We start from the raw sequence: 13,229 nt of genomic DNA on the forward strand, positions 1-13,229 counted from the left end.
GCTGTAGGCACTGCAAGCCATTGCCTCAACTTCAGAAAACACGATCCTACCTGACCAGTTTCCACTGGCTCTGCGTTCATCCTTAGCTCCCAACAGGTCGTTACATCCTTGTAACTTAATTTCATGCTCCCCCCAGTAAAAAAGAACAACAAAGATGCAATTGATTATTTTAAGAATAAGTAAATTTTCTCTCCAAATTTTCCCAAGAATGCTCAGTTTGTGCTACTTAAATACAGTTTGACCATCTGAATATGCCTGTAATGATACAGTTAAGAAAAATACTTAGAAGTTGGAAAAACATTCTCTTGATTAGCAGAAATTTGAGGATCTAAAGAAATCTGGGTTGTACTGCTGTTTCTTTTTTGTGCTTTTCCTCTTGTTTTTTGTTGTTGGGCAGAATTGGGCATTGACTCTTGTGCTCTCATCCTTTTGTCACTTCCCTTTTACTGTTCTGGAATAATCCTCAGATCAGATCAAAGGTTGCAATGGTACGCTTAATTCAGAGACTGATGGAAGTAGGATTCCTTATGAAGGACCACACCATTGTAGCAAAATGGGGAAAATCTGTCGGGGGTGAGAGTTTTGAGGGGGAATCCCAGTCTATATGAAATTGTACCACATAATTTAAAAATTCAAAATAAAAAAAAAGAAACAAAGACAGTATTTGAAGGTGGATGAAAAGACATGGCTGTGTACTTCTAGTGATTTTAACATTTCCATTGCTTAGCTAACGATTTCTTCTTAGTTGAAAATGGAATGAATGTTTTCAACCTCACATTTAATCGAAGCAAGGCTAGCCTATTTGGAAAGACAGTACGCCTCTTTATTCGCCGCTGTCTGTCCTTTGGGCAGAAGGGCCGTGAGGGAAGGTGGGCTCTGCTCGGAGCCCTGGATCCAGGCGTGCCCCTGATTACTTCCCGCCTGGGCAGCCAAGTCCATTTTACCAATGCCCAGAAAGAATTATCTGATTTTATGTTTAGCGTTGATGGGGAATAACAGAACTGGAAGAAGTAGTAATTAGAATTTGAAAACTAAGGTTTTGTGAAGTCTTTACTGGAATATCAGGCATGTTTAGGTATGTCTTAATGAATTTGACCTGTTCTCATTGGCTAATATTGATCCTTTAGGTGAAAGAACAATGGGTATTTTCTTATATAAAATTAATGTAATTATGGTAGCATATCTAGAAAGACTCTAAAATCTTCGTATATTTAGTAATGTGTTTTGACTGGAGTCAGTTCTTGAATAGTGTCCACGTGAAATATAATCTCATAAAGTTAATGTTTACTATCAAGAAAAATAAAACCATAGCAATTATTTTTGACCAACTATCGAAGGAAAGATAATTTAATATCTTGAGTTATAATGTGAATATGAAGTATAGTGGCACAGGAAAATTTATTTTTAAATAATGCTCTTCCTATTTTAGCATTTTTCGTAGTTCTGTTCATACAGCACTGGAATTTTAGTGGAAGCCTTTTCAAAGACTAAGTTATTTTAAGTTCATACATAAAAGAGATGACATGAGCATTTGGGGTGTGAGTGCCTGGGAGTTGATGGTATTCTTAATAAAAGGCTACACAGAGAGCTTAGTGTTTGGCCCTTGTGATGGTGTTTCGTGCCTGTACTTTGTGTTGATGGTCTCACACCGGTCTCTGAGGAAGATTCTTGAGGACAAAGACACTGTCTAGTGCAGGATCCTGGAACCTGGGTTGGTTCCTGGCATGCGGCAGGCTGCTGACAAAGCACCTTGGCGGCTAGGAAGAGGGTGCCTAACAATTAGTTTATTTGATTCGGGTTGAATGTATGAAGAGAACCTAAATTATGAGTCCAGAGTTCAAAATTGCATTTGGGAAGAGGCTAGTGGTGTTCTTCACGGGAGTTTCCCCTTCATCTCACTCTTCATTCTATTAAAAGTGTGATTTGCCCTTAATGGGCTAGTGCTGCTGGGGAGTTGGAGCTCTTCCATGTCATTGTTTCTTTGGGGTGCCTGGGTGAAGGTGCTGCTTCTAAGGTGAAGGACCTTAGAACACTGCTCCTGCAATCTTACCCTCAGAGGCTTCTTCTACGCAGTTTGGGATTTGAGCAGATTCAGTCAGTGTTAAGATTTTTAAAAGTGGGGCCCAGTGCAGTAGCCTAGCGACTGAAGTCTGCACCTTGCACATGCCGGGATCCCATGTGGGTGCCAGTTCATGTCCCAGTTGCCCCGCTTCCCATCCAGCTCCCTGCTTGTGGCCTGGGAAAGCAGTCAAGGACAGCCCAAAGCCTTGGGCCCCTGCAACCGCATGGGAGACCCAGAAGAAGCTCCTGGCTTCAGATTGGTGTAGCACTGGCCATTGCAGTCACTTGAGGAGTGAATCATCAGACGAAAGATCTTCTCTGTTTCGTCTCCTTTCTGTATATCTGACTTTCCAACAAAAATTTAAAATCCTTAAAAAAAAATCCACATTGCACATTGGCGTACCTAAATTCAGTACCCAGCCCTGTCCTGCCTTCAGCCTCCATTGAATGTAGATGCTGTGAGGCAGAACTGGTTGTTAAAAAAAAAAAAAAAAAAAAAAAAAAAAAACGATATTTAAAAATGCTAGGAGAGGCTTCGTCTCCTGATTTAATGTCAGAAACACATGGCATACTCATTGTTCTTATGCATTCTGCAGAGCCTGTTTGTTCTCCCCCAGGGTAAGGAATGAAGCACTCTGTAAGGTACAAATCTAACCTAAAGCAGAGAGTGTGCTTCTCTCGCTTCACGGTCGTATTAAAGACAATAGTGGTCACTCCCTCCTTTGCTCAGGGCCCTGCATTCTACAAAACTTCTTATGTTGTGTGCTGAGATCAACTCCTGTTTCTTCTGGGTCTGTTTGGTCCCAAAACCCAATTTCCTAATTCTGTCATGCAGTGTGTAGCGTGGTCCTTCAGTGGAGCCCACCATTTCATCAAATCCAGAAAGAGGAGTCTGTTGGTCACCTGATCTATGCAAACATCCATTAATCTGAGGGGGAAGAAAATACATGCTTATGTTAGGAAGTGGCATGACACCAGCCAGCCCGGCATTTCCCACCTTTAAAAATAGGCCCCTTTGAATTTCAGTCCCTACGGATGAAGTTAGGAAGTGCCAGATGTCCTTGTATGACCATCTTTTCTTTTACATTCCTTCAGCTGTTAGTCTTTCCTGGATTCTATGAGAGGTACAAAAAGAGCATCATTCTCTTGGGAAATCCCCTTCAAAGGCTCTTTGTGTATCAGAAATGTTTTTTGTAATTTACTCCATAATCTACAGCTTTGTTCTGTTAACACAGCATTTTGTTGTAGGAGATCTGATCTGTGATGCTGGGCTTATTTATGCTCATGAACCTTATAAAATTTGTTGGTACAAACTCTGTAGTTGCAACTCTGATAAACATTGGAGAATAAAACATTTCATACTCCACTGAGAAGTTCTTGCTTTCATCTGCATTGCCAAAAGTATGTTCTTTTTATTAATTTTAAATTTTATGGTACAATTCAATAGGATCTGGGATTTCCATACCCCCTTTCGCAAATTCCCAACCCCCCAACTGATTTTCCCCATATTATTACATTAATATTGTCCTTCATAAGCAGTCATAAGTCCAACAGTCTGTTATTTAAGTGTGCCCTGACATTGCTGGCACAGACAATGTCAGATAGTCCGGCATCCCATTGTCTGGATATATCCAACAGTTCCATTGGGAGTCCATCTTTGATTTGGATGTATAGATGCGTGCTGCATTGTATCTTCACATCTGAATATGGTAGTCTCTATTATGCCATCACTATACATTCCCGTAAATGAGAAGCCACGAAACAAAGTCAACAACAGGTATGAAGTTGAAACAGAATATTTACAGCACCAGGGAGTAAAAAAAATGCACCACTGAATAACCAACGCATGGGTGAAGAAATGAAAAAGAAAACACAAAAGCTTCTTGGATAAAATCATGCCACCATGAGGTCCATGAGCCAGCAATTAATTCAACAGAGAAAAGAAACTATTGGGAATAAATGAAAATAAAAACAAAAACATCAAGGCACATGGGATGCAGCAAAAACAGTATGGAAAGCGTTATTGATCTTACAATTTGCATGAGGGCTGACTTATATTAGAGAGAACATGTGGTGTTTTTGTGATTGACTTATTTCACTGAGCATAATTGTCTCTAGTTGAGACCATCTAATTGCAAATGGTATAATTTCATTGTTTTAATGGCTGAATGGAGTAGATATGCCACAGTTTCTTTAACCACTCCTCTTTGAATGGGCATCTGCCAAAGTATATTCATTTTAAAATAAATTAAAAAAATAATAAGTTCATTGACTGGTTCCTAATGGAGAAAAATGGAGATTGAAGTAAGGGGGTTGTCAATTGGAAATAAGTAATTATTTTTAGATTATTAGGGTAAAACTGTGAAAATGATCACCTTTTACAGTTCTTTAAAAAGAAAATCGTCACAGTTAGGAGATGTATTCCCTCCCTGCTAAGTGAGAAAGCTGGAATTCCTGAAGGTTCTGCCTGCTGTGACAGTTGATTCCTTTGTCACTAGTCAGCTAAATGGTTCCTTCCACATGACTTGAGCAGTGAATTTATATACACAACAATAACATTAATAAAAACTAGTACTTATTGAACACAATAGCTAGGCAATGCTTCTGAGCCATCTCACATGGCACAGCAGAGCTGTGAGGATGGTCATTATTATTAACCCACTTTACAGAGGGGCACACTGAATAACCTTCTCAAGATGAGACGGTAGGAAATAACAGAGCCAGAATTCCAACATGCTGTGTTCACTCCAGAGCTCTCTCTCTCTCTCAAATCACCCTGCCTTTTTTTTTTCCCAAATAAACAAATAAGTATTTCTTTTTAGAAATTGTCTATTGCTCGCATACTGGGAAGTGAAGATACATTGCAGTATGCATCTCTACTCCCAAATAAATAGAAGATGCAGCCCAATGAAACTGGTAAATATCTCTTGAGAACAGAGTGTCAGACTTTCTACCATTGTCTGTACACACAGTGTCATGATACACGTAAATAGTGACAGTTGTTGAAGGACTATACTATTGTAATAACAGGAGGGAAGTCAGTGAGGGGAGGGCTAAAATAGGGAGGGTGAAAAGGGAAATTCCTGAGCCTGTGGAATGGTATCAAGAAAAAAATTGCATAAAAAAGTGTCAGTTGGTAACAAAGGAAATGTCAGTGACTGTTATAACGGCAAAACAGGTTTCCTTACTCAGAAGGCACAAAGTGATAGCACTTATTTGATGTATACTTGGATGAAAGAAAAATTTTAGTGGTAAAGTGTATTGATGAAAACGGTGGGAAACAAACATAAAAAAATTAATCTTTTAATTCTAAGGAGTTACCATACGTGTCTGTTCTCATGATCAAGAAATGGCAAGCAGGTGAAGAGCTTCCAGTAGCTTGAGCCGTCGCTAGTGCCTCCCAGGAAACTTGAATTGGGAGGTAGAGGTGGGAGTTGAACTCAGGCAGTGCAGGGTGGCGTAGGAGCCCCTTAACCAGTATCTGAACCAGTAGGCCAAACACCTGCAACCCTGCAGTTATTTTAAACCTGATGCTTTAGTAAGAGGCATCCATGAAGTGACCCAAAGCATAAGTAGCCTGCTGTAAGGATAGTCCTAACCTGCCTTATCACCAACACTTTGCTTTGACTCCTCATTTCCTTTAGTTTTATTACATCTGTAGATACTCCGTTTTTCCATTATTATCATTTCCTTGTGATTTCTTTAAACTTTAGAAAAAGAGGGCCTGACATGATGACTCAATTGGCTAGTCTTCCTCCTTCAAGCGCAAGGATCCCATATAAGTGCCAGTTTGTGTCCCAACTGCTCTACTTCCCATCCAGCCCCCTGCTTGTGGCCTGGGAAAACAGTAGAGGATGACCCAAAGCCTTGAGACCCCGCACCCAGGCAGGAGACCTGGAAGAGGCTTGTGGCTCATAGCTCCTAATTAACTCAGCTGTTAACTGCCACTTGGGGAGTGAACCAGTGTGAGTCACACTTGTTTCCAGGCTGTTTAAAAGAGAACTGTTAGAGAAGCTGAAGAAAACAGTATTCCGTCTCTTTTTTCGGGAAGCACTGTGAGCTATAGCACAGGAGGAAGGAGGTGGGAGTGGAGCTGCAGTGACATCAGGCTAGCTATGCATCTCCAGAGACGGAGCAGCAAGAACACCAGAGTTCATGCCTGCCAGCTGAAGGCTGGACCAGCAAGGCAGCGCTCTGAGCAGACCCGCGAGGGCCTCTGCTCTGACTGCTGCCGCAGGGAGGGTGACAGAAGGCCGAGTCGGCTGCCCTTGTTAGTGACTGCACAGAGGTGGTCTCTTGGGGAGGACTGGTGAGAAGCTTTAGTATTCAGGTCTCCCTAAAGGATAACAGGTGCTGTAGGCTCTGGAACCATCCGCAACACCAGAGCCAAGGGTGTTTTCATTCCTTCGGAAACATAGTTATGGAGCTCCTGCTGTTCTTCTAGACCTTCGGGATGAAGTAAGGAACAGAATGAACCAAAGTCTTTATTCTCAGAAAAGCTTCACTGCAGAGATGAATGGTAGATAAAAATAACTAGAATCTTCGACAGAAACAAAGTTTCGTGAGAACCTATTACATACTAATGAGGGTGCAAAAGTCACTGACACAGGGGTGTTCAAAGATCTGATGGAGATGAAGGAATCAAAGCATGGAGGTTTGAGGATTTCTGGCAGGTCAGTGTATCTAGTGGCCTTCAGGCAGAGGCATGGCACGGGTGAATTGAGAGGGAGGCAAGAGTGCCTGGAGCAGAGTGGTGTGGCTCTCACCACAGTACGTAGGAGGAGGGATTTAGAGGGACACACTGGGTCCAGCTTTTGGGGACTCTATGCCCACTTTGGACCTTAAGCTTTCTGGATGGGAGCCATGAGAACGTTTTCAATTGAAATAGTCCAAGCTTGCATGTAAAAGATTTACTCTGGCTGCTGGATGGTCAAAATATAATCAGGATAAAAGTTGGGAACACAGACACCAACTGAAATGCTGATGCAGTAATCTAAGTGAGATTTCATGATCCTGACACAGATATTTATTGAGAAACGGTTGAATTAGCAAAGTAAAAGAATTAGATAATTCCAAGATTTGGGTAACCGAAAGATTGACAACACCATTATTTGGAATGGAGAGTATCTGAACGGAACCTAGCCAAGCAGAAAGTTATCAGGAGGGTAATTTTACATGGTTCATTTGAGGAATTTAGTAGACATCTAGGTAGATATTTTTATGAGCCAAGGGCGAGGTAGAGACTGGCAATACAAGTTTTCTATTCTTCATCTCACAGGTAATGTTTAAAGTCAGTAGACTGGCTAAGACCAGCCAAGAAAGCCATGTTTAACAGAAGAAGTTCATGTGCTGAGGGCTGTAGTGACGCTAGTGGGTAGATTTCCAGGTATTGAGGAAGAGCTAGCCTGGAGATGGAAGGTAGGCAGGTGCGTGAGAGTGCAGCTCCACCAGGGACGTGGGGTCGGAGCTTGCAGTGCCTGTCCTCTCCCCTGCCTGCTGCAGCCTTGAGTGTTCGTGGGAGCTGCTAGCCAGGAAAGAGGCTATGGAAATGGAAAACAGGACACTGTGTCACTCCATCCTGAAGACGTCTAGTCCTCAGGGAGGCCCAAGCTGAGGCAGAGAAAAAAATCACCTGGAAGAAGAAGGAGAACTGCAGAGTTTTCAGTGTCTTTGTGGACATTTTGTCCCTGTGAAAATGGACGAGAAAAACCAGTGGATGGTGCCTGAGATTCCTAATGTCAGGAAAGAACTGGTCTAGAGAATGTGCAAAATGGCAGTGAGACAAATGTCCGCAGCCTCGCTGTTCCCAATACGATCACCATATGTTCTCTCCATTACTCTGATACCACTGAGGACATTTCCAGCTTTGTGAATTACAGTTCTACGTCTACAAGCTGAAGTTTAGCTTTTGCATAAATCACCTCATAGGTGCTGTGAGTAATGTAAGCAAAATGGAATTCCAATTAAGAAATCTCTCAAAATCTCAGTCAAGGCTCTCGAGGTGTCTGAGCACCCTTTAAGGATTGTCCAAATAAATGTGTATGGCAAAGCAACAAATCTGTCCCTTGCTCCACAGTGCTCATCCAAGTGCTCTATGTGTGTGTGTCCCAGTGGAGTGTGCATTCAGGAAGGATCACTCAGAACATCGGCAGTCTGCTGTGGCATTTGCATTCTGCATGTGTTGGGTTTGTGCAGGTCCTGCACCCCTTGAGAAGTTCAGTGTGTGTGCCCAACAGGGGTGACCCTCCACGCTCACACATGCACATGTACACAGCCGTTTTGGACATAGACACCAAAGTGTCCGGGGGATTCAGTGTATGCTAGCTAGCTTTTACCTTTTAACTGGATGGATGTGAATGGAAGCTGTCAGGAATGTCAGGAAATCAGTACAACGATGTCAAAGTGAAGATTTACTCACTTTGTAAGAATGGCACATAACATGCACTGAGTGACCAAACTGTTCTCACTGATTTTTTTCCTTTTATGCTAATGAATATGAAGTACTAGGGTCAGTGCTCATTTATATAGCAATTCAGTAACAGAATATATGACACATTTCTTTTTCACCTGTGTGCCGTTTATTTAAAACTTGCAAAATCAGTACTGTAGTCATTAGAGTATTGATAAAAGACTTCCTAAAATAATAACTTTAATGTAAAATGTTGAAAATACACTTAGAAGTTCTCATGGTTTCAGGATTCTATTTTAATATCCTGATACTTAATGAGAAAATACTGAATTCTTGCAATTTTGCCAAATTCAGGTGGTTATAGTAAATTTAACTTTGGAATTTCCTGACTTGGATATTACTGAAATTTTGGATTTTACCTAACATGAAGCCTTTCAATTTACTTTCTAAATACAAAAGTGATTCAAAAAGTTCCTGGGGAATTAAACTAAGCAAAAATAATTTTGGTGGAATAACTTGGAGATCTGAGTAGCTCTTTTCCTGATACACATTTTTTTTCATGTTATTTCTGGAGTACCCTCTTTTTTTTTTTTTTTCAATTTTAGGCAGTTGAGGAATGCAGGGATAATTTGAAGAAAGATGCTATAGGCCAAGGTTTTAACAGCTGTTACTTAAGCTGTTCTACAGAAGCTCAGTGTCATCATGCGAAATCTTTGGTAGTTTTCAATTTGTAAACAGTTTGATCTAATTTGTCTTGAAAGCGGATGTTCTAAGTTTAAACTTTGTCTTTATGTCTTCAAAGTTTAGGTTAACAGAAGGGCAACCAAATGTTTCCATCCTGTGTATATCCCCCAAAAAAAGAGAGGGCGAAGAGAGAGAGACAAAAACCACTTCTGGAAAATGGTTGTGCTTCCCAAGAAATGTAATTTTGGGGTGCAGACCAAAAACTTGAGGTCACATTGCTTGTCTATATTATCTAATTTTTATGCATTTTAAATAGAAATCACTCTATTGTAGTGTCCAAAGGCGCTGTGTTGGAGTTGCCTCTTGCTACCGTTGCTTCATGCCTGAGTTGCTCCAAATGAGTGTTTAGAATGATACAGTGCATCATTCCCTTCAGGATTGCAGTAGCAGCCGTTTAAGAAATGCCAAAGTGTACCAAAAAAAAGAAACCCTCTTAATTAAAGAGTTCCCTAAAGCATTCTTTCAGATAAGCATACAGAGACCACTTTAAATGTACTCCCATGGAGTGACAGAAATAGGAAAGAGGAGCCAAGAAACAATGAATCTTGGTAGCCAACACAGTGTGCATACGGTGGATGCAGCGAGATGGACACCAGGCCACCAGCCTCTGCGGAGACCACAGTGTTTTCCAGCACACTGTTTCCATTTGTTCCCCCCCTTGGTGTGACTGCCCCCCTCTTCCTTCTCTTCACATACTGTGTAATGTGAGGAATGGCCTCACCCCTCCAATGCAGCGGGTTTCATAACCATTGTGATTATGAATCATTCCCTTTCCTTTCTGAAATCCCTGATACAATCGTCGATATGTTATTGACTCTCCCAGATGGAAAAGACTCAGAGTTGAATCTTCTAACTTCTCGTGCATCTGTGTCCCAGGCATGCACACCTTAGACACCCCACAGTCACCCCAAATTCAGCATATAGAGTCCTTAGCGCCACTACCACATTCCACATGCACCTTGTCACCATTCCCCGTGTTCCCTGACACATTGATTGGCACAGCCAGTCTTTTGCCCAAATCTTAGATGAGCACCACTGAACCATTTTATCAAGTCCTTTAATTGGATTCTACTTATGAAATGAATAGATTCTGAATGCATCCCCTCTCTGGCCTTTTATCACTACCATCTGTTCTTTCATTTCTGTGGTAAAACTCTTTTGAGCTCCCTCCTGTCTCTTCTGTTTGAACCCAGTCTCCATAGGGAAGCCACATTGACCTAGATCCCAAGCTTGGCCGCACCCTGGTTCTCAGGGTTGAGTTTTGTGTTGATTTTTCTGTTTACATCTGTAGCCTCATTTCTTTCCACATGCTCTCAGTCAGACACATTGATATTTACTTAATTCCTTGAATAAATCATGCTCCCTCATACAACCTCTTGCCTGCACCTGGAAAATCATACTCTGCTGCATTCTCGCAGCCTGTCCTAAGCCTGGCTGTCTACTTTGGCTTGACTTTGGCTCTCCTGTGGAAGTCTTCCCAGTCCATTTCTCCTCTCTGTGTTCCTGCCCCACTCTTCATCATTTATCACACGACACTGTTCTCAGATGTAATCCTGGTCTCCTGGCCACCACCAAATTCTGGGGGAGATGTTCAGCACAACCGTAATTGAAGATAGGCTCGTGGCTTTGCAGTTGTATTCCTGGCCCAAGGAAAAGTTCAGCTTGTGTTTTGAGACCAGCTGGATCTTTTGTGGTGGTGCTTTTCTCTCTCTACATGTCATCTGTCAGTGATGTGTTTTTGGATCACAAGGGGAGTGCCAAAGCATCGTGATTGGAAATGGAAGTCTGCATGCTTAATAATCTGTCCAGGTGATTCTCACACACAGTGATGTTTTGTCACATCTGGTCTCTATTTTACCCTGCCAAGAAGAATGAAAGTATCTGACATGAATTTCCTCTGATTCTCTCTGTGATCGCATCCCCATTTTGCCTCTCCCCTGCCTTTGATGAGGCTTCTCCTCCCCCATCCCCCCTTTTTTTCAGAGAAAAAGGTTCCAAGCCTTTGCTTTGTTGAATCAGTTTTGCATCGTCCTTTGGATTCTGGCCATTAATTATTTCATTTTCTAGCTTGCATGTTTCTTTCCTGTCTTTACAATCAGGGCCATCCTGTAACACTTGAAAGCAAAATCTTCTCTCTCATCACATCTGTCTGTACTATTTCTTGCTTTGTTTCCTGTGAAATTTTCAGAAAATTTAGTCTGTACCAGTTATCTCAACTTCCTCAACACCAACTTGTCTCTTACTCTTTTGGTTCTTTCATTGTTTCTTCTTCAAAAGCCTTCCCTATTATACCAGTTCCTTATTGCTGCCGCTGCTGCAGCGTTTTACCACAAGCCTGGTGGATTAAGCTAACACAGCTTTAAAGTTTTGTAATCTAGGGTCAGAAATGGGCCTCCCTGAACTGAAACCAAAGTTTGAGCAGGGTTGTCTTGCTCTGAGATTGTCTAGGGGAAAATTGAGGATCTTTCTTTTCCCAGCTTCTAGAGGCCACTGTCCTTTCCCTGGCTTGTCATTGCAGCTGCACAGGCAGCAGTGCAGATTCCTCGGGGGGCCTCTGTGAATCCAGCGCCTCTGTGGCCCCGCTCCACTCAGAGGCTCGGATGACTACTTTATGCATAGGACGAGGCTCACCAGATTGTGTCTACATCTCAAGCTCAGCCCATTAGCAACCTTCATTCCTTTTTGTTATATAATCATGGGTTTCAGGGATGACAATCACTAAATGGCTACTTGTCGCTGTCCCGCAGCGATGGACTTGGTGCACGGAGCCGATAATAACACGCGTGGACCCTGACTGATGGTCAAAAGCCGGGGTTTATTAGTAGCATCAGACTTTATACTCTGAGGGTCATATAGGATAAGGGAGGAAGTGCTGAGCTTATTAACAAAACCATTAATGCTTGTTTGGAACTCCTTTTGTCTTGTATATTCCACCAGGTGTTCTCATATACATATGCAGATGATATCCAATAAGGTATACAAAAGGTAGCCATTTGGTTATTCTCCTCCAAATATTATCCAACCAACTGTAATCCTGTGCTCACTGACCTTTTAGGGTCACAATGTCCTCCTACAGCTACTGCCTTCTATTCCCATATCCCACCACTCACCAACCCCCCCCCACCTTCTACTTTTTAAAATATATCTTTATCTGAAAGACAAAATACAGAGTTGGGGGTGCGAGAGGTGAGAGAAGGAGGAAGTAAGAGTAATCCACTCCCCAAATGGCTACAACAGCCCGAGCTGGCTGGTCTAAAGCCAGAAACCAGGGGCTTCTGGGAATCTCACGTGGATGTAAGGGCCCTAATACTTTTGCAGACACATTATCTCCCTGGTTCAGAAGTGGAACAGCAGGACTTGGTATGGGCACTCGTATGGAATGTCTGTGTCTCAAAGATGGCTTTAACTGATTCCCTGTGATGCAAACGCCTACATACCATTCTTGGCTTCCTAAAATGATATAGCTTTTCAGTGTGCTTGGTGACTTCTCGTTTCCTTTTTTACCTTAGTCACTGGTTTTAGCATCTTCCTTTGTGATGTCTTTATATTCTGCATCTTGCTGTTCTTGTCCACATCTGTGGTCCCAACTGTCAATAGAAGCCATTTACCTTCCAGAAGCCATTTGTGAATGTACAGCTGGTTTCAGATGCTATTAACTAAAATGTGAATAACAAAGCCATTTGCACTTACTCTTTTCTGCCCTAGTCCCAACCTCATTAACTGAAACTTAACCTCTGTCATCTCTACTCCCCCGTCCCTGTGTTTTGCCAGCAGTGGAATTCTGATCATTTTCCATGTAATGCTTTAGTTGATCTCTGTTACCTATAAATCAAGGACAGATTGCCGATAATAGCATCTAGCCTTGCGCTTAACTTACTGCCGTATATTCCACATTAACTCCTTGGCTCATGGAATCCATTCACTGCTCATCATTTCTTGTGACTGGTCATCTCCGTTTAACTCAGTATTTTCTGCTTGGAAAAATGCCTCCCATCATCCATGCTTGGAGAAGGTG

General features: G+C 42.0%; 1 protein-coding gene across 1 annotated transcript in view; it reads left to right on the forward strand.

Moving 5' to 3' along the window:
• FBN2 (fibrillin 2) overlaps positions 1-13,229 on the forward strand; it is a 189,810-nt gene that overhangs the window by 60,579 nt on the left and 116,002 nt on the right. The window lies entirely within an intron of this gene.

The sequence above is a fragment of the Ochotona princeps genome, chromosome 19, assembly GCF_030435755.1.
Source record: "Ochotona princeps isolate mOchPri1 chromosome 19, mOchPri1.hap1, whole genome shotgun sequence".
Classification (NCBI taxonomy): Eukaryota; Metazoa; Chordata; class Mammalia; order Lagomorpha; family Ochotonidae; genus Ochotona; species Ochotona princeps.